This window comes from Lutra lutra, chromosome 2 (genome assembly GCF_902655055.1).
Source record: "Lutra lutra chromosome 2, mLutLut1.2, whole genome shotgun sequence".
Classification (NCBI taxonomy): Eukaryota; Metazoa; Chordata; class Mammalia; order Carnivora; family Mustelidae; genus Lutra; species Lutra lutra.
The window spans coordinates 88,430,380-88,452,848 of record NC_062279.1 but is presented as its reverse complement, the minus strand read 5'-3'; the positions used below and the strand labels follow the sequence as shown (position 1 = coordinate 88,452,848).

The 22,469-nt window shown below is 38.0% G+C and overlaps 1 protein-coding gene across 3 annotated transcripts in view; it reads left to right on the top strand.

Annotated features, from left to right (window-relative positions):
• Positions 1–22,469, top strand: part of MAPK10 (mitogen-activated protein kinase 10) — a 598,365-nt gene that overhangs the window by 245,875 nt on the left and 330,021 nt on the right. The window lies entirely within an intron of this gene.

Below are 22,469 nucleotides of genomic sequence, written 5' to 3'. Positions count from 1 at the left end.
GAAAGGACCCAAATAAATAAAATCATGAATGAAAGAGGAGAGATCATAACTAACACCAAAGAAAGACAGACAATTATAAGAACATACTATGAGCAACTCTACGCCAACAAATTTGACAATCTGGAAGAAATGGATGCATTCCTAGAGACATATAAACTACCACAACTGAACCAGGAAGAAATAGAAAACCTGAAGAGAACCATAACCAGTAAGGAGATTGAAACAGTCATCAAAAATCTCCAAACAGGGGCACCTGGGTGGCTCAGTGGATTAAGCCTCTGCCTTCGGCTCAGGTCATGATCTCAGGGTTCTGGGATCGAGCCCCGCATCAGGCTCTCTGCTCAGCAGGGAGCTTGCTTCCTCCTCTCTCTCTGCCTGCCTGTCTGCCTACTTATGATCTCTATCTGTCAAATAAATGAATAAAATCTTTAAAAAAAAATCTCCAAACAAACAAAAGCCCAGGCCAGACGGCTTCCTGGGGGGAATTCTACCAAACATTTCAAGAAGAATTAATTCTTATTCTCCTGAAACTGTTCCAAAAAATAGAAATGGAAGGAAAACTTCCAAACTCATTTTATGAGGCCAGCATCACCTTGATCCCAAAACCAGACAAGGATCCCATCAAAAAAGAGAATTACAGACCAATATCCTTGATGAACATAGGTGCAAAAATTCTCGCCAAAATACTAGCCAATAGGATCCAACAGTACTTTAAAAGGATTATTCACAACAACCAAGTGGGATTTATTCCTGGCATGCAAGGTTGGTTCAACATCCACAAATCAATCAATGTGATACAACACATTAATAAAAGAAAGAACAAGAACCATATGACACTCTCAATAGATGCTGAAACAGCATTTGTCAAAGTACACTATCCCTTATCAAAACTCTGCAAAGTGTAGGGATAGAGGGCACATACCTCAATATCATCAAAGCCATCTATGAGAAACCCACCGCAAATATCATTCTCAATGGAGAAAAACTGAAAGCTTTTCCGCTAAGGTCAGGAACACGACAGGGATGTCCATTATCCCCCACTGCTATTCAACATAGTACTAGAAGTCCTAGCCTCAGCAATCAGACACCAAAAATAAATTAAAGGCATCCAAATTGGCAAAGAAGAAGTCAAACTATCACTCTTTGCAGATCATATGATACTATATATAGGAAAGCCAAAAGAATCCACTCCAAAACTGCTAGAACTTGTACAGGAACTCAGTAAAGTGTCAGGATATAAAATCAATGCACAGAAATCAGTTGCATTTTTCTACACCACCAAGACAGAAGAAGAGAAATTAAGGAGTCCATCCCATTTACAATTGCACCCAAAAGTATAAGATACCTAGGAATAAACCTAACCAAAGTGGCTAAGAATCTATACTCAGAAAACTATAGAGTACTCATGAAAGAAATTAATACAAAAGGAATGGAAAAATGTTCCATGCTCCTGGATTGGAAGTACAAATATTGTGAAAATATCTATGCTACCTAAAGCAATCTACACTTTTAATGCAATCCCTATCAAAATCCCACCCATTTTTTTCAAAGAAATGGGACAAATAATCCTAAAATTTATATGGAACCAGAAAAGAGCTCAAATAGCCAACAAAATATTGAAAAAGAAAGCCAGTGTTGGTGGCATCACAATTCCGGACTTCAAGCTCTATTACAAAGCTGTCATCATCAAGACAGCATGGTACTGGCACAAAAACAGACACATAGATTCATGGAACAGAATAGAGAGCCCAGAAATAGACCCTCAACTTTATGTTCAACAAATCTTCGATAAAGCAGGAAAGAATGTCCAGTGGAAAAAAGACAGCCTCTTCAATAAATCGTGTTGGGAAAATTGGACAGCCATATGCAGAAAAATAATATTGGACCATTTCCTTACACTACACATGAAAATAGACTCAAAATGGATGAAGGACCTCAATGTGAGAAAGGAATCCATCAAAATCCTTGCACCACAGCCTGCAAACTCTTCAACCTCAGCTGCAGCAGCTTCTTCCTAGAAACATCGCGAAAGGCAAGGGAACCAAGGACAAAAATGAACTATTGGTATTTCATCAAGATCAAAAGCTTTTGCACAGCAAAGGAAACAGTTAACAAAACTTAAAGACAACTGAGAGAATGGGAGAAGATACTTGCAAATGACATATCAGATAAAGGGCTAGTGTCCAAAATCTATAAAGAACTTATCAAACTCAACACCCAAAGAACAAAGAATCCAATCAAGAAATGGGCAGAGGACATGGACAGACATTTCTGCAAAGAGGACATCCAGATGGCCAACAGACTCATGAAAAAGTTCTCCACATTACTTGGCATCAGGGAAATACAAATCAAAACCACAGTGAGATATCACCTCACACCAGTCAGAATGGCTAAAATTAACAAGTCAGGAAATGACAGATGCTGGCGAGGATGCAGAGAAAGGGGAACCCTCCTACACTGTTGGTGGGAATGCAAGCTGGTGCAGCAACCCTGGAAAACAACAGGGAGGTTCCTCAAAGCGTTGAAAATAGAGCTACCCTATGACCCAGCAATTGCACTACTGGGTATTTACCCTAAAGATACAAATGTAGTGATCTGAAGGGGCATGTGCACCCGAATGTTTATAGCAGCAATGTCTACAATAGCCAAACTATGGAAAGAACCTAGATGTCCATCAACAGATGAATGGATAAAGAAGAAGTGGTATATATACACAATGGAATACTATGCATCCATCAAAAGAAATGAAATCGTGCCATTTGTGATTATGTGGATGGAACTGGAGGGTATCATGCTTAGTGAAATAAGTGAATTGGAGAAAGACAACTCTCATATGATCTCCCTGATATGAGGAAGTGGAGATGCAATGTGGGGGGTCATTAGGGGGGTAGGAAAAGAATAAATGAAACCGGATGGGATCGGGAGGGAGAGAAACCATAAATGACTCTTAATCTCACAAAACAAACAGGGTTGCTGGGAGGAGGAGGGTCAGGAGAGGGGGGTGGGGTTATGGAAACTGGGGAGGGTATGTGCTATGGTGAGTGCTGTGAAGTGTGTAAACCTGGCGATTCACAGACCTGTACCCCTGGGAATAAAATATATGTTTATTAAATATAAAAAATAATAAAAAAGGGGCAAAAAATATAAAATTCATTTGAAAAATTATTTTAGGATATACATTTTGATTCAATTTTGAGAAATTTAGTTTTTTTTAACTTCCAGTTTTTTAGTACTTTTAATTTAATAATATGAAATATAATTTTTCAGAAGGGAGAAACTGAATGTGGCTTCTGAAATTTTTAAATTATGAAGTAGTTTTGCAAATGACTAGTGTGTCCCAGGTGGAAGCATCATAAAAAATACATGACTGACTCTCTGAGAAAATACATTATTATATATCTTGAAATGACAGAGAATATGAGTGAACACTGACCCTTTGCATTCCCCTCATATTTATTCAGTCACCCAGTTCTACTGATTTATCTTTCATAATTTTGCTTGTTTTTACCAAACCATTTGCATCCTTTTGCCACCATCTTAATTCATGGCATAATAATCTAATTGTTGAAAGTGTAGCTAGGTGACACTCTTCTTTAGCAACACCACTGTTACAATTCTTGACTTCTTCCTTTTGTAACTTTTGAAGCTGGGACCTTTAATTCTCATCTAAGGGTTCAAGTCCATTTTGGACTTTGGGATAGGATGATAAGCCTTCCTAGTTTGCCTGGGACCAAGGAGTTTCTTGGTATATGGAACTTGCTAATACTTGGGAAGTTTCTGGCAAATGGATATGAGTTCGTAACCTACTCTAGGACCAATTTTGATAAGATATCTTAGTGCAGTTATTGATTTTACTGTGAAGTCCCCACTTGGATTCAGAAATGGAATTCTTACTCCAATTTCACTAGCTTGATTCCTTTGTGTTCCCCTATTCCAGTCCCTTCCCACTTACTGTTTGGAAAGCCAGTTCATCAGTACCATCATTTCTTCCAGAGTCTCATGTCCTGACACTGAAAGGTAGTTCCTACAGCAGAACCTAAGGATACGCTTCTTCCCAGCCTTCTCTGAAAAATCTGGATTTTTAATGCCTGAATTCTTATTTCTTATTTGTTAGGTAAACCTCAATTCTCTGCTTCACTTTGGAGGATCGATTAGATCTCTTAAGATTCTATTGACACTGATTATGGCCTTTCCTTTGGTGGGTTTGCTTGGGTCTGCAAAATCAAGATTCATGGTATGGGGCCAGATTTTCAGGTTTAGGAGGAGCTTTAACTCATTGTCCACAGCAATTTTCATCTTCTTGGTGGTTCAATTTACATAGAGTGAAATGCACTAATCTTAGGAATTATGCTTCGAGGAGTTCTGACAAATGGTTAGACCTATGTAATAACTTACACCTCTATTGCGATGCAGAACATTTCATCATTACAGAAATTTTCCTCTTGCACTCACCACAATCTTCAACCCTGTGGCTCCACCAGGCCATCTGATTTTCATCAGCACAGAACAATTTTCTTTGTTCTAGAACTTTTTATAAATGGATTTATAAAGTTAATGCTCTCTTTTGTCTCACTTTTTCCCACTTAGCATGTTTTTGAGATTCATCACTGTTATTGCATGTTTCAGTAGTTAATTCTGAAGATGTAATATCACAAAGTTTTCATTTGTAAGTGAAAGGAGATCTCCATATTTAGAGAACAAGAAATATTCCTGCAAATCTTCAGTTCCATCACTGACTACAAACGTGCTATTAAGTAAAGTTGTATATAAGAAATAGTAACTACAGGGGCGCCTGGGTGGCTCAGTGGGTTAAAGCCTCTGCCTTCAGCTGAGGTCATGGTCTCAGGGTCCTGGGATCGAGCCCCACATTGGGCTTTCTGCTCAGCAGGGAACCTGCTTCTTCCTCTCTCTCTGCCTGCCTCTCTGCCTAGTTGTAATCTCTGTATATCAAATAAATAAATAAAAATCTTTAAAAAAATAGTAACTACAATTCTGTGCTTTTGAAGATAAGAACTTATATTCATTTATTCTCTTAAAACTCTTCTTTCTAAAATCTTCCCAGTTGATAGTACTGATGGAATTTCAGGTCAGACTTCTAGATTAAATAGTTTCATTTCAAAACACTTTGAAAAGAGTTTAAAAAAGTTAATGTTTCAATATTAAGTTTGTAACAGAAGCTACCTATTTAATATTGGATATCTCAATACTTAACACTCCATAATAATACCCGAGATAAAAATTTTGATGACTGGTAAAAGAATTATATAACCTTACTGATCACCTACCAAGTATAAAAAAATATAACAGACTCCTGAAAAAGGGAACTTTCAGGGAAGACAATGAAAACTAAGAAAGATTAAGTTACAGTCAAGTTTGAGGTAGGATATAGTGAAGGGAGGTCCTAAACATATTGCATTGGATTGAGAAAGTGCAATAGAGATTTACATTAAGATTATCTTATTGAGGGCTTTAAGTAAGTTTTTGGGGCACCTGGGTGGCTCAGTGGGTTAAAGCCTCTGCCTTCAACTCAGGTCATGATCTCAGAGTCCTGGGATCGAGCCCCACATCGGGCTCTCTGCTCAGAATGGAGCCTGCTTCCTCCTCTCTCTCTGCCTGCTTCTCTGCCTACTTGTGATCTCTGTCTGTCAAATAAATAAATAAAAAATCTTTTTAAAAAAAGTAAAGTTTTTGTTTTCTTCAATCAGGAATGGCATCTATTTAGTGTAGATTTTTAAAAACTTATTATTTTTTATCATTTTCTTTCATATTTTATTTACTTATTTTTTTTCTCACCGTAACACATACCCACCCCAAAGTCCATTACCTAGCCACCCCATCCCCCTACCAGCAACCCTCAGTTTGTCTCCTGAGTTTAAAAGTCTCTTATGGTTGTCTCCCTCTCTGGTTTTATCTTGTTTAATTTTTCCCAAGCTTCCCTTATGATCCTCTGTCTTGTTTCCTAAATTCCTCATATCAGTGAGATCATATGATAATTGTCTTTCTCTGATTGACTTATTTCACTTAGCATAATAACCTCTAGTTCCATCCATGTCATTGTAAATGACAAGATATTGGGGTTTTATTGATGGCTACATAGTATTCCAACATATACACACACACACACACACACTCACACACATACACATACATACACACACACACACATACACACACACACATACACACATACACACACACACACACCACATCTTTATCCATTCATCTTTTGATGGGCCTCTAGGTTCTTTCCATAGTTTGGCTGTGGACATTGCTGCTATAAACATTGGGGCACATGTGCCTATTTGGATCACTACATTTGTATCTTTGGTGTAAATACCCAGTAGTGCAGTTGCTGGTTATAGGTGGCTCTATTTTCAGCTTTTTGAGGACCCTCCATACTGTTTTCCAGAGTGGCTATACCAACTTGCATTCCCACCATCAGTGTAGGAGGGTTCCTCTTTCTCTGCATCCTTGCCAACATCTGTCATTTCCTGACTGGTTAATTTTAGCCATTCTGACTGGTGTGAGGTGGTATTTCACTGTGGTTTTGATTTGTATTTCCCTGATGCTGAGTGATGTTGAGCATTGTTTCATGTGTCTGTTGGCCATTTGGATGTCTTTTTTACAGAAATGTCTGTTTAGGCCTTCTGCCCATTATTGGTTGAATTATTTGTTTTTTGGGTGCTGAGTTTGATAAGTTCTTTATAGATTTGCATACCAGCCCTTTATCTGATATATCATTTGTGAATATCTTCTCCCATTCTGTCAGTTGTCTTTTGGTTTTGTTGCCTGTTTCCTTTGCTGTGCAAAGGCTTTCTTTTTTTAAATTTTTAAATTTTTGAATTAAAATATAATGTATTATTAGCCCTACGGGTACAGGTCTGTGAATTGCGAGGTTTACACACTTCACAGCACTCACCATAGCATACACCACCCTTCCCAATATCCATAACCCAACCACACTCTCCCACCCCTCCCCTTGGCAACCCTCAGTTTGTTTTGTGAGATGAAGAGTCTCTTATGGTTTGTCTTCCTCCCAGTCCCATCTTCTTTCATTTATTCCTTTCCTACTCCCCAAATTCCCCATCTTGCTTCTTAAATTCCTCATATCAGCGAGATCATATGATATTTGTCTTTCTCTGATTGACTTATTTCACTCAGCATAATATCCTCTAGTTCCATCCACGTCATTGCAAATGGCAAGATTTCATTTCTTTTGATGGCTGCATAGTATTCCATTATATATTTATACCACTTCTTCTTTATCCATTCATCTGTTGATGGACATCTATGTTCTTTCATGGTTTGGCTATTGTGGACATTTCTGCTATGAACATTCAGGTTCACATGCCCCTTTGGATCACAACATTCGTATCCTTAGGGTAAATATCCAGTAGTGCAGTTGCTGGGTCATAGGGTAGCTCTATTTTCAACTCTTTGAGGATCCTCCATGCTGTTTTCCAGAGTGGCTGCACCAGCTTGCATTCCCACCAACAGTGTAGGAGGGTTCCCCTTTCTCCACATCCTTGCCAGCATCTGTCATTTCCTGACTGGTTAATTTTAGCCATTGTGACTGGTGTGAGGTGGTATCTCATTGTGGTTTTGATTTGTATTCCCCTGATGCCGAGTGATGTGGAGCACTGTTTCATGTGCCTGTTGGCCATCTGGATGTCTTCTTTGCAGAAATGTCTGTTCATGTCCTCTGCCCATTTCTTGATTGGATTATTTGTTCTTTGGGTGTTGAGTTTGATTAAGTTCTTTATAGATTTTGGATACTAGCCCTTTATCTGATATGTCATTTGCAAATATCTTCTCCCATTCTGTCAGTTGTCTTTTGGTTTTGTTGACTGTTTCCTTTGCTGTGCAAAAGCTTTTGATCTTGATGAAGTCTCAATAGTTCATTTTTGCCTTTGCTTCCCTTGCCTTTGGCGATGTTTCTAGGAAGAAGCTGCTGCGGCTGAGGTTGAAGAGTTTGCAGGCTGTGTTCTCGAGGATTTTGATGGATTCCTGTATCACATTGAGTTCTTTCATCCATTTGGCATCCATTTTTATGTGTGGTGTAAGGAAATGGTGGTTTCATTGTTCTACGTGTGGCTGTCCAATTTCCCTAACACCATTTGTTGAAGAGACTGTCTTTTTTCCATTGGACATTCTTTCCTGCTTTGTCAAAGATTAGTTGACCATAGAATTAAGGGTTCATTTCTGTTCGATTGATCCATGTGTCTGTTTTTGTGCCAGTACCATACCGTCTTGATGATGACAGCTTTGTAATAGAAGTTGAAGTCTGGAATTGTGATGCCACCAACTTTGGTTTTCTTTGCCAACATTCCTCTGGCTATTCAGGCTCTTTTCTGGTTCCATATAAATTTTAGGATTATTTATTCCATTTCTTTGAAAAAAATTGATGGTATTTTGATAGGGATTACATTAAATGTGTAGATTGCTTTAGGTAGCATGAACAGTTTCATAATATTTGTTCTTCTGATCCATAAGCATGGAATGTTTTTCCATTTCTTTGTGTCTTCCTCAATTTCTTTCATTAGTACTTTATAGTTTTCTGAGTACAGATTCTTTGCCTCTTTGGTTAGGTTTATTCCTAGGTATCTTATGGTTTTGGGTGAAATTGTAAATGGGATTGACTCCTTAATTTCTCTTTCTGTCTTTCTGTTGGTGTATAGAAATGCAACTGATTTCTGTGTGTTGATTTTATATCCTGACACTTTACTGAATTCCTGTATGAGTTCTAGCAGTTTTTGCATGGAGTCTTTATGGTTTTCCACATAGAGTATAATATCATGTGCAAAGAGTGATAGTTTGACTTCTTGTTTGTTGATTTGGATGCCTTTAATTTCTTTTTGTTGTCTGATTGCTGAGGCTAGGACTTCTAGTACTATGTTGAATAGCAGTGATGATAGTAGACATCCCTGCTGTGTTCCTAACTTTAGGGGAAAAGTTCTCAGATTTTCTGCATTGAGAATGACATTCATTGTGGGCTTTTCATAGATGGCTTTGACAATATTGAGGAATGTATTCTCTATCCCTATGCTTTGAAGAATTTTGATCAAGAAAGGATGCTGTGCTTTGTCAAATGCTTTTTCAGCATCTATTGAGAGTATTATATGGTTCTTGTTCTTTCCGTTATCAATGTACTGTATCACATTGATTGATTTGTGGATGTTGAACCAACCTTGCAGCTCAAGATTAAATCCCACTTGGTCGGTGTGAATAATCCTTTTAAAGTACTGTTGGATCTTCTTGGCTATTATTTTGATGAGAATTTTTGCATCCGTGTTTATCAAGGATATTGATCTGTAATTCTCCTTTTTGATGAGGTCTTTGTCTGGTTTTGGGATCAAGGTGATGCTGGCCTCATAAAATGAGTTTGGAAGTTTTCCTTCCATTTCTATTTTTTGGAACAGTTTCAGGAGAATAGGAAATAATTCTTCTTGAAATGTTTGGTAGAATCCCCCTGGGAAGCTCTCTGGCCCCCTGAGCTCTCTGGCTCTCTTGTTTATTGGGAGATTTTTGATGACTGCTTCAATCTCCTTACTGGTTATGGGTCTGTTCAGGTTTTTTATTTCTTCCTGGCTCAGTTTTGGTCATTTCTAAGTTTCTAGGAATGCATCCATTTCTTCCAGTTTGTCAAATTTGCTGGCGTATAGTTTTTCTTAACATGTTCTTAAAATTGTTTGTATTTCTTTGGTGTTGGTTGTGATCTCTCCTCTTTCATTTATGATCTTATTCATTTATTCATTTCTCTTTTCTTTTTGATAAGTCTGTCCAGGGGTTTATCAATCTTATTAATTCTTTCAAAGAACCATCTCCTAGTTTCATTGATCTGTTCTACAAATTTTTTAGTTTCTATTTTATTGATTTCTGTTCTGATCTTTATGATTTCTCTTCTCCTGCTGGGTTTAGGCTTTCTTTGCCGTTCTTTCTCTAGCTTCTTTAGGTGTAGGGTTAGGTTGTGTATTTGAGAACTTTCTTGTTTTTTGAGAAAGGCTTGTATCACTATACACTTTTCTCTCAGGACTGCCTTTGCTGCATCCCAAACATTTGAACAGTTGTGTTTTCATTTTCATTTGTTTCCATGGAGTTTTAATTTTACATCTTCTTTAACTCCCTGATTGACCCATTCATTCTTTAGTAGGGTGCTCTTTAGCCTCCATGTATTTGAGTTCTTTCCAACTTTCCTCTTGTGATTGAGTTCTAACTTCAGAGCATTGTGGCCTGAAAATATGCAGGGAATGATCATAAAGTTTTGGTATCAGCTGAGACTTGATATGTTACCCAGGATGTGATCTATTCTGGAGAATGTTCCATGTACACTGGAGAGGGATGTATATTCTATTGCTTTGGGATGAAGTGTTCTGAATATATCTGTGATGTTCATCTGGTCCAGTGTGTCATTTAAGACCTTTATTTCCTTGTTGATCTTTTGCTTAGATGTTCTATTTCCGTGAGGGTAGTGTTAAAGTCCCCTACTATTATTGTTTTATTGTCAATGTCTTTCTTTGATTTTGTTACTAACTGCTTTATACAGTTTGCTCCTCCCATGTTAGGGGTATAGGTATTAAAAATTGTTAGATCTTCTTGTTGGAGAGACCCTTTAAGTATGATATAGTGTCCTTCCTCATCTCTTATTATAGTCTTTGGCTTAAAACCTAATTTGTCTGATAGGATTATAACCCCAGCTTTCTTTTAATGTCCATTAGCATAGTAAGTTGTTTTCTACCCCTTCACTTTAAATCTGGAGGTGTCTTTGGGTAAAATGAGTTTCTTTCAGATAGCATATAGCCTGTGTCTTTTGATTGGGGTATTTAGCCCATTTACATTCAGGATAACTATTGAAAGATATGAATTTAGTGACATTGTATTGCCTGTAAGATGACTGTTACTGTATATTGTCTCTGTTCCTTTCTGGTTTATGTTACTTTTAGGCTGTCTTTTGCTTAGAGGACTCCTTTCAATATTTCCTGTAGAGCTGGCTTGCTGTTTGCAAATTCTTTTAGTTTTTGTTTTTCCTGGAAGCTTTTTATTTCTCCTTCTATTTTCAATGACAGCCTAGCTGGATATAATATTCTTGGCTGCATATTTATCTCATTTAGTGCTATGAATATATCATGCCAGTCCTTTCTGGTCTGCTAAGTCTCTGTGGATAGGTCTGTTGCCAATCTAATATATCTGCCATTGTATGTTACAAGCCTCTTGTCCTGAGCTCTTTTCAGGATTTTTCTCTTTGTCTCTGTGACTTGTAAGTTTTACTAGATGATGGAGTGTGCACCTATTGTTATTGATTTTGAGGGGAGTTCTCTGTGCCTCCTGGATTCTGATGCTTGTTTCCTTCCCCAAATTAGGGACATTCTGTGCTAAAATTTGCTCCAATATACCTTCTGCCCCTCTCTCTCTCTCCTTCTACTGGGATCCCAAATATTCTAATATTGTTTTGTCTTATGGTATCACTTATCTCTCGAATTCTCCCCCTGTGATCCAGTGTTGTTTGTCTCTCTTTTTCTCAGCTTCTTTATTTTCCATCATTTGGTCTTCTGTATCACTAATTCTCTCTTCTGCATCATTTATCCTAACAGTAAGAGCCTCCGTTTTTTATTGCACCTCATTAATAGCTTTTTTAAATTTCAACTTGGGTAGATTTTAGTTCTTTTATTTCTCCAGAAAGAGATTCTGTAGTATCTTCTAGGTTTTTCCAAGCCCAACTATAATCGTCATTCTGAACTCTAGTTCTGACATATTACCAATGTCTGTATTGACAGACATTGCCCAGCAGACATTACTGCGTCTTGTTCTTTTTTTTTTTTCAGTGAGTGTTTCAGCCTTGTCATTTTGTCCAGAGAAGAATAGATGAATGAGAGAACAAAATGCTAAAAGTGTAACAAATACCCCAGAAAAATATACACTAACCAAATCAGAAGAGACCAGAAGCCAGAGGGAGAAAGAAAGGGGAAAAAAAAAAGTATGATTAATCTGGTGAATAGAACAGACACACACTTGATTTGGGGTGTATTTTGGTCTGTTAGAAGAAACTGCCTCCCAAAATCTTAAAGAAAGACACACACCCACACACATACTCACACACACAGAATATGAGTGTAAAGATGAAAATTTAAAAAAATTAAAAAAAAAAGGGATTGATAAGGTAAGTAATTAGTTGGAAAAAAAAAAAAGAAGAGAATGTGATTCATCTGGAGAGTAGAACAGAGCCATACACTAGATTTAGGTTGAATTTTGGTGTGTTAGAAGAAATTGTATCCCAAAATTTTAAAGAAATAATAACTTACCTGTATACAAAAAATAAGGTTAAATACAATGAAGGGATAGAATATGACTATAAAAATGAAAATTAGGTAAAAGAGGAGTCAGGATGGCGGAGAAGTAGCAGGCTGAGACTACTTCAGGTAACAGGAGATCAGCTAGATAGCTTATCTAAAGATTACAAACACCTACAAATCCAATGGGAGATCGAAGAGAAGAAGAACAGCAATTCTAGAAACAGAAAATCAACCACTTTCTGAAAGGTAGGACTGGCGCAGAAGTGAATCCAAAGCGACGGGAAGATAGATCGCGGGGGGAGGGGCTGGCTGCCATCAAGCAAAAGAGCAAAGGAGCACAAAATCAGGACTTTTAAAAGTCTGTTCCACTGAGGGACATTGCTCCAGAGGCTTAACCAGGGTAAAGCCCATGCGGGGTCACAGAAGGATCAGGGGTGTCTGAGTGTTGCAGAGCTTGCAGGTATTGGAACGGGGAAGCCGGCTACAGAGACAGAGCCAAGGAGTGAGCTCTCAGCTCAGGCTTACCTTGAACCGGTCGCAGGCTCGGTCAGCTCAGAGCGTGGCTGGAAGCCAGGGTGACGGGAATAATTGGGCACTTTTCTCTGAGGGTGCACTGAGGAGTGGGGCCCAGGGCTCTCGGCTACTCTGGGCCAGAGACTGGGAGGCCGCCATCTTCATTCCCGTCCTGCAGAACTCTACGGAAAGCGCTCAGGGAACAAAAGCTTCCGAAAGCAAACCCAAGCAGATTACTCAGCCTGGCCCCTGGTAAGGGTGGTACAATTCCGCCTGGGGCAAAGACACTTGAGAATCACTACAACAGGCCCCTTCCCCAGAAGATTAACAAGAAATCCAGCCAGGACCAAGTTCACCTACCAAGGAGTGCAGTTTCAATACCAAGGAGAGCAGCTGAATTCCAGAGGAGGAGAAAGCAAAGCACGGAACTCATGGCTTTCTCCCCATGATTCTTCAGCCTTGAGTTAATTTAATTTTTTTTCTTTTTCAATCTTTTTCAATTTTTTTTCTCTTCTTCTGCCAAATTTTTTTTAACCTTTACCCTTTTCTTTTTTAACGTTTTTTAACTAGCTTATCTATCTATATATTTTTTTCTTTTTTATATTTTTCTTTGTTTTCTTTTTCTTTTTCTTTTTTTTTTCTTTCTGAACTTCTTTTTATCCCCTTTCTCGCCCCTCATGATTTGGGATCTCTTCTGATTTGGTTAAAGCATATTTTACTGGGGTTGTTGCCATCCTTTTAGTATTTTACTTGCTCCTTCATATACTCTTATCTGGATAAAATGACAAGGTGGAAAACTTCACCATAAAAAAAAGAACAAGAGGCTGTACTGAAGGCTAGGCACCTAATCAATACAGACACTGGTAATATGTCAGATCTAGAGTTCAGAATGACAATTCTCAAGGTTCTAGCCGGGCTCGAAAAAGGCATGGAAGATATTAGAGAAACACTCTTGGGAGATACAAAAGCCCTTTCTGGAGAAATAAAAGAACTAAAATCTAACCAAGTTGAAAAAAAAAGCTATTAATGAGGTGGAATAAAAAATGGAGGCTCTGACTGCTAGGATAAATGAGGCAGAAGAAAGAATTAGTGATATAGAAGACCAAATGACAGAGAATAAAGAAAGCTGAGCAAAAGAGGGACAAGCAGCTACTGGACCATGAGGGGAGAATTCGAGAGATAAGTGACACCATAAGATGAAACAATGTTAGAATAATTGGGATTCCAGAAGAAAAAGAGAGAGGGCAGCAGAAGGTATATTGGAGATAATTATTGTAGAGAATTTCCCCAATATGGCAAAGGGAACAAGCATCAAAATCCAGGAGGTTCAGAGAACCCCCCCAAATCAATAAGAATAGGTCGACACCCCATCACCTAATAGTAAAATTTACACGTCTTAGTGACAAAGACAAAATCCTGAAAGCAGCCGGGGAAAAGAAGTCTGTAACATACAATTTCAAAAATATTAGATTTGCAGCAGACTTATCCACAGAGACCTGGCAGGCCAGAAAGAGCTAGCATGATATATTCAGAGCACTAAACGAGAAAAACATGCAGCCAAGAATACTATATCCAGCTAGGCTATCATTGAAAATAGAAGGAGAGATTAAAAGCATCCAGGACAAACAAAAACTGAAAGAATTTGCAAACACCAAACCAGCTCTACAGGAAATATTGAAAGGGGTCCTCTAAGCAAGGAGAGAGCCTAAAAGTAGTAGACCAGAAAGGAACAGAGATAATATACAGTAACAGTCACCTTACAGGCAATACAATGGCACTAAATTCATATCTCTTAATAGTTACCCTGAATGTGAATGGGCTAAATGCCCCAATCAAAAGACACAGGGTATCAGAATGGATAAAAAAACAAAACCCATCAATATGCTGTCTACAAGAAACTCATTTTAGACCCAAAGACACCTCCGGATTTAAAGTGAGGGGGTGGAAAACCATTTACCATGCTGATGGACATCAAAAGAAAGCTGGGGTGGCAATCTTTATATCAGATCAATTAGATTTTAAGCCAAAGTCTATAATAAGAGATGAGGAAGGACACTATATCATACTCAAAGGGCCCGTCCAACAGGAAGATCTAACAATTTTAAATATCTATGCCCCTAACATGGGAGCAGCCAACTACATAAACCAATTAATAACAAAATCAAAGAAACACATCAACAATAATACAATGATTGTAGGCAACTTTAACATTCTCTTCACTGAAATGGACAGATCATCCAAGCAAAAGATCAACAAGAAAATAAAGGCCTTAAATGACACACTGTACAGATGGACATCACAGATATATTCAGAACATTTCATCCCAAAGCAACAGAATACACATTCTTCTATAGCGCACATGGAACATTCTCCAGAATAGATCACATCCTGGGTCGTAAATCGGGTCTCAACCGGTATCAAAAGACTGGGATAATTCCCTGCCTATTTTCAGACCACAATGCTCTGAAGCTAGAACTCAATCACAAGAGGAAATTTGGAATGAACCCCAATACATGGAAACTAATCAGCATCCTTCTCAAGAATGAATGGGTCAACCAGGAAATTAAAGAAGAATTGAAACAATTCATGGAAACAAATGATAAAACACATGGTCAATATCTGTGGGACACAACAAAGGCTGTCCTGAGAGGAAAATATATAGTGGTATAAGCCTTTCTCAAGAAACAAGGAAGGTCTCAGGTACATAACCTAACCCTACACCTAAAGGAGCTGGAGAAAGAACAAGAAAGAAACCCTAAACCCAGCAGGAGAAGAGAAATCATAAAGATCAGAGCAGAAATCAATGAAATAGAAACAAACAAACAAAAAAAACCACAATAGAACAAATTAACGAAACTAGGAGCTGGTTCTTTGAAAGAATTAATAAGATTGATAAACCCCTGGCCAGACTTATCAAAAAGAAAAGAGAAAGGACCCAAATAAATAAAATCATGAATGAAAGAGGAGAGATCACAACTAACCCCAAAGAAATACAGACAATTATAAGAACATACTATGAGCAACTCTATGCCAACAAATTTGACAATCTGGAAGAAATGGATGCATTCCTAGAGACATATAAACTACCACAACTGAACCAGGAAGACTCAGAAAACCTGAGAGACCCATAACCAGTAAGGAGATTGAAACAGTCATCAAAAATCTCCAAACAAACAAAAGCCCAGGCCAGACGGATTTCTGGGGGGAATTCTACCAAACATTTAAAGAAGAACTTATTCCTATTCTCCTGAAACTGTTCCAAAAAATAGAAATGGAAGGAAAACTTCCAAACTCATTTTATGAGGCCAGCATCACCTTGAACCCAAAACCAGACAAGGATCCCATCAAAAAAGAGAACTACAGACCAATATCCTTGATGAACACAGATGCAAAATTCTCGCCAAAATACTAGCCAATAGGATCAACAGTACATTAAAAGGATTATTCACCACGACCAAGTGGGATTTATTCCAGGGCTGCAAGGCTGGTTCAACATCCACAAATCAATCAATGTGATACAACACATTAATAAAAGAAAGAACAAGAACCATATGATACTCTCAATAGATGCTGAAATAGCATTTGACAAAGTACAGCATCCCTTCCTGATCAAAACTCTTCAAAGTGTAGGGATAGACGGCACATACCTCAATATTATCAAAGCCATCTATGAAAAACCCACTGCAAATATCATTCTCAATGGAGAAAAACTGAAAGCTTTTCCGCTAAGGTCAGGAACACGGCAGGGATGTCCATTATCACCACTGCTATTCAACATAGTACTAGAAGTCCTAGCCTCAGCAATAAGACAACAAAAGGAAATTAAAGGCATCCAAATCGGCAAAGAAGAAGTCAAACTATCACTCTTCACAGATGATATGATACTAAATGTGGAAAACCCAAAAGATTCCACTCCAAAACTGCTAGAACTTGTACAGGAATTCAGTAAAGTGTCAGGATATAAAATCAATGCACAGAAATCAGTTGCATTTCTCTACACCAACGACAAGCAGAAGATAGAGAAATTAAGGAGTCAATCCCATTTACAGTTGCACCCAAAACTATAAGATACCTAGGAATAAACCTAACCAAAGAGGCTGAGAATCTATACACAGAAAACTATAAAGTACTCATGAAAGAAATTGAGGAAGACACAAAGAAATGGAAAAATGTTCCATGCTCCTGGATTGGAAGAATAAATATTGTGAAAATGTCTATGCTACCTAAAGCAATCTACACATTTAATGCAATTCCTATCAAAATACCATCCATTTTTTCCAAAGAAATGGAACAAATAATCCTAAAATTTGTATAGAACCAGAAAAGACCTAGAATAGCCAAAGGAATATTGAGAAAGAAAGCCAATGTTGGTGGCATCACAATTCCAGACTTCAAGCTCTATTACAAAGCTGTCATCATCAAGACAGCATGGTACTGGCACAAAAACAGACACATAGATCAATGGAACAGAATAGAGAGCCCAGAAATAGACCCTCAACTCTATGGTCAACTCATCTTCGACAAAGCAGGAAAGAATGTCCAATGGAAAAAAGACAGTCTCTTCAACAAATGGTGTTGGGAAAATTGGACAGCCACATGCAGAAAAATGGAATTGGACCATTTCCTTACACCACACACAAAAATAGACTCAAAATGGATGAAGGACCTCAATGTGAGAAAGGAATCCATCAAAATCCTTGAGGAGAACACAGGCAGCAACCTCTTCGGCCTCAGCCGCAGCAACATCTTCCTAGGAACATCGCCAAAGGCAAGGGAAGCAAGGGCAAAAATGAACTATTGGGATTTCATCAAGATCAAAAGCTTTTGCACAGCAAAGGAAACAGTTAACAAAACCAAAAGACAACTGACAGAATGGGAGAAGATATTTGCAAACAACATATCAGATAAAGGGCTAGTGTCCAAAATCTATAAAGAGCTTAGCAAACTCAGCACCCAAAGAACAAATAATCCTATCAAGAAATGGGCAGAAGACATGAACAGACATTTCTGCAAAGAAGACATCCAGATGGCCAACAGACACATGACAATGTGCTCCATATCACTCGGCATCAGGGAAATACAAATCAAAACCACAATGAGGTATCACCTCACGCCAGTCAGAATGGCTAAAATTAAGAAGTTAGGAAATGACAGATGCTGGCGAAGATACGGAGAAAGGGGAACCCTCCTACACTGTTGGTGGGAATGCAAGCTGTTGCAGCCACTCTGTAAAACAGCATGGAGGATCCTCAAAAAGTTGAAAATAGAACTATCCTATGACCCAGCAATTGCATTGCTGGTATTTACCCTAAAGAATCAAACGTAGTGATCCAAAGGGGCACGTGCACCCGAATGTTTATAGCAGCAATGTCTACAATAGCCAAACTATGGAAAGAACCTAGATGTCCATCAGCAGATGAATGGATAAAGAAGAAGTGGTATATATACACAATGGAATACTATCCAGCCATCAAAAGAAATGAAATCTTGCCATTTGCGACGACGTGGATGGAACTAGAGGGTATCATGCTTAGCGAAATAAGTCAATCGGAGAAAGACAACTATCATATGATCTCCCTGATATGAGGGAGAGGAGATGCAACATGGGGGGTTAAGGGGTTAGGAGAAGAGTAAATGAAACAAGATGGGATTGGGAGGGAGACAAACCATAAGTGACTCTTAATCTCACAAAACAAACTGAGGGTTGCTGGGGGGAAGGGGGTTGGGGGGTTATGGACATTGGGGAGGGTATGTGCTATGGTGAGTGCTGTGAAGTGTGTAAACCTGGCAATTCACAGACCTGTACCCCTGGGGATAAAAATATATTATATGTTTATAAAAAATAAAAAATAAAAAAAATTTTTAAAAATTTAAAAAAGTGAAAATTAAAAAAGATTTTTAGAAAGATATTGAAAATATACAATATTTAAAATAGGTTAAAATAGGGAAGAGGAAACATTAAAAATAGTGAAAGAATAAAATGGTGAAAATTTTAAAAGTTTAACTTTGAAAAGACTGTGGAATCATGGGGAAAAAACATGAATTCTCTATGCGGTGTTCCCCTAGCACTGGTGTTTTTGAGTTCTCATTGATCAGTAAACTTGGTCCTGGCTGGATGTTCTTGCCGATCTTCTGGGGGAGAGGCCTATTGCAGTGATCTCAAATATCTTTGCCTGAAGCGGAATTGCACCGCCTTTGCCAAGGGCCAGGCTAAGTAAACTGCTGTGGTTCATTTTCAGTAGCTTTTGTTCCCTGAATGTTTTCTGTAAAGTTTTGGAGGACAGGAATAAAAATGTTAGCCTCCCAATCTGCAGCCCCGGAGGAGCTGTGGGCTCTTGGCCCCACTCCTCCGTGCACCCTCAGAGAAAAGTTGTCAATCGTTCATGTCTCCCTGGTTTCCGGCTGCACTCTGTGCTCACCTGGACTGTGAGTGAGCATTTCTATCCTTGGCGTACAGCCCTGTTTGGAGTCTCCAAAATCAGCAGATTCCTGCCACACATTCCCATGCCACTCCTCCCAGTGGAGGAAGCGGGGAGTCTGCCTGGATCTGCCACTTGTGGGGTTTCTTCTTGAAGAGGAGTGGCCTGAGTGTGCATTGGATCATGATTTAAGGTAACCCTGAGCTGAGAGTGCACTCCTCTGCTCCAGTCTCTGTAGCCAGCCTCCCCGCTCTGATACCTGGGAGCTCTGCCACACTCAGACATCCCTGGTCTTTTTGTGGCCCCACAGATCCTCAGACCACAGTGTCCCAGCCAGGGTTCCACCCACCCATTCCACCCTACTCTTAGCCTCTGGAGTGACATCTCTCAGAGAAGAAGACTTCTCAACGTTCTGATTTTGGGGATGCCTAGGTGGCTCAGTTGGTTAATTGTCTGCCTTTGGCTCAGGTCATTGTACCAAGGTCCTGGTATTGAGTCCTGTGTCAGGCTTCTTGCTAAAGTGGGGAGCCTGTTTCTCCTTCTGGCTAATGCTCCCCCTGTTCATGCTCTTTCTTCTCTCCTTTTCTGACAAATAAATAAATAAATAAATAAACCCCCAAACTATAAAAGTTCCAATTTTGTGCTCTGCTGCTCTACTGCTTGCTGGGAGCCAGCCTCTCCCCCCATGGTCTTTCTTCTCTATATTGCCTCAGGTTCACTTCACACATCCTACCTTCTAGAAACTGGTTGCTTTTCTGTTCCTAGAATTGCTGCTCTTCTTCTCTTTGATCTCCTGTTGATTTTGTTGGTGTTCAGAATGGTTTGATAACTACCAAGCTGAATTCCTGGGACCAGACAAAATTTAGGTATCCTAGTCCTCTGCCATCTTGCTCCTCCCTCCTAGTGTGATTTTTTAAAAGCTGACTTGTATGAAATGATCTAATTTGAGGGAATTAACTTTTTTATATTTTAAAGAATAGACTCAAAAGACCATTTTGATCATCTAAATATTAGAGAAATGAGTTGGTTGAGATTTAAAGCTCTAAATAGTAAAATCTACCTCCAAATCTATGAACAATATTGGTATCTATTATTCTTGATAAATTGTGTCATCAAGAATTAATACCTAATGGAAGAAAATGGTTGGTTTTAACCTATTCTTAGTTGACATTCTTTTTTATTGCTGAATAGTATACTACTATATGAATATATCATAATTTATTCATTTTCCTGTTGGTGCACTTTGAGTTGTTTCTAATTTTTACCAATTATAAATAAAGCTGGCATACACATTTATGTACAAGTTTTGTTTTTTTTTTAAATGGAAATATGTTTCTATTCTCTTCGGTGACTATCAATAGAATTGTCGAGTAATACTGTAGGTATATGGTTATCATTAAAAAGAAAAGAACAACACTGCCAAACCATTTTTTCAATGTAGTTTTATCATTTTATACTTACACCATTAATGTAGGAGAGTTCTGGTTTCTCTATATTTTAGCCAATATTTAGTGTTGTTAGTCTTTTTAAATTTTTGTCATTTTATGGGTATAAAATGGCATTGATTGCAGTTTTAATTTGCATTTCTCTGATGATTAATGATGCTAAACACTTTTTAATGTGCTTATCGACTATTTATAACTCTCCCTTGTCAATTACCTACTCAGACATTAAGAAAAATTGTTTTATCATTGAGTTGTAGGATATTTTTATATAATCTAGAATTTGTATTTGAATTTGATAGTATCATATAATTATATCAAGAGTATTTTCAGCTGTTTATCAGGATTATTTTCTTTTAGTCTGTGGCTTGTCTCTTTCATTTCCTTAATGGTGACTTGAATAAATGGAAGCTTTTGATTTTGTTTAAGTCTATTTTTTTTTTCTTTTATGGTGCTTTCTGTGTCCCAAAGAAATCTTTGCTTACTCCAAGATGAGAAAGTAATTTTCCTTCTACAAGATGTATTTTATCCTAATAGCTTTATAGATTTTAGCTTTTATGTTTCAGTGCATAATTTATTTCTAATTTTTGTGTTTGCAATGTAAGAGTCCTATTTTTTTTTCATTGATACCCAGTTATTAAAAATTAACTTTTGATATCAAAGCTTAGAATGCAATAACTTAAAACCATGAATGCTAATTATATTGTACTATAAAGTTGCTTGGCTAATCAATAGATATTTTTGCTTGTGACATGGTTTTCTTATAGATAGACCCATTGCCAAGACTAATAGTTAATAACCGATTCCTGTTCAACTTGAAATTAGAGTAAAACAATATCCAAAACCTTTTCTTGGCCAATAGATTAAAAAGACAGAAAAATTCATGCAAGCTTTTTTTCCCCTGATTCCCTCCTGAAAAAAACAACAGCGGCAACGATGAATACAAAAGCTGAAGTAGTCCCACACAGTTTTAAGATCTTTTAGTGCCTACGATCACTGCTTGGTTTATATCTGTTGCATATTATATCTTTTCTCTTAACATATGGAAGAAGGCTCTTCTTCATGTAAATATGCTAGTTCTAAAACAATGCACAATGATATAAAACTCAGCATTACTTGGTGTCAATGTTTAGAAACCCACCGCAAAGTTGTTTAAGCAAAAAAGAAATTTGATTAGATAATGTAACTTGAGAATCCAAGGCCTGAGGCTTGTTAGGTCAAATGTGAATTGAAAATTTTCCTTGTGTAAAGGAAATATTTTAAAAAGGTTAAAGAAATTTGGTAGTTTTTTTTTTCAATAGTAGAAGTGGTTAATTGTCCTCTTTCTGAAAGAGTGTTACTTGTAGATGCTAAAACTGTATGGAGATTTACAAATATATTCTAACAGTCAGCAGCAGGGCAAATTACTTAAATAAAATAGAGGTATTTGTCCCAGATAGTAATAATACGGTTTGTGTCAGTGTTCCAGAGAATAATCTGCAATAGAAAAAACAAACAACCCTTGGTTTGTTAACTCAGATTAACAGTACTCCCCCCCACCCCACCATGTTCTGATTGGAGTGGAAGAATCAGTTTGTTGAGTTTGGTGTAGTAGGTATTAATTTATGATTTTTATAAAAACCAAGGAACCGGAGAAGAGGGCTAGTGCTGTGCAAATGACCTCTGGGATCTGGCTGGGACTCAGATGCTCACTTCTCTGCTGAGGTGATTACCATCCTTGTTTGTTTTGACATTGAGAGAGACTACAAGTCTCACTTTGTGCTGTTTGCAAAAAGCTGAGCGTTGAAAAGCAGAGATTGACTGTATTT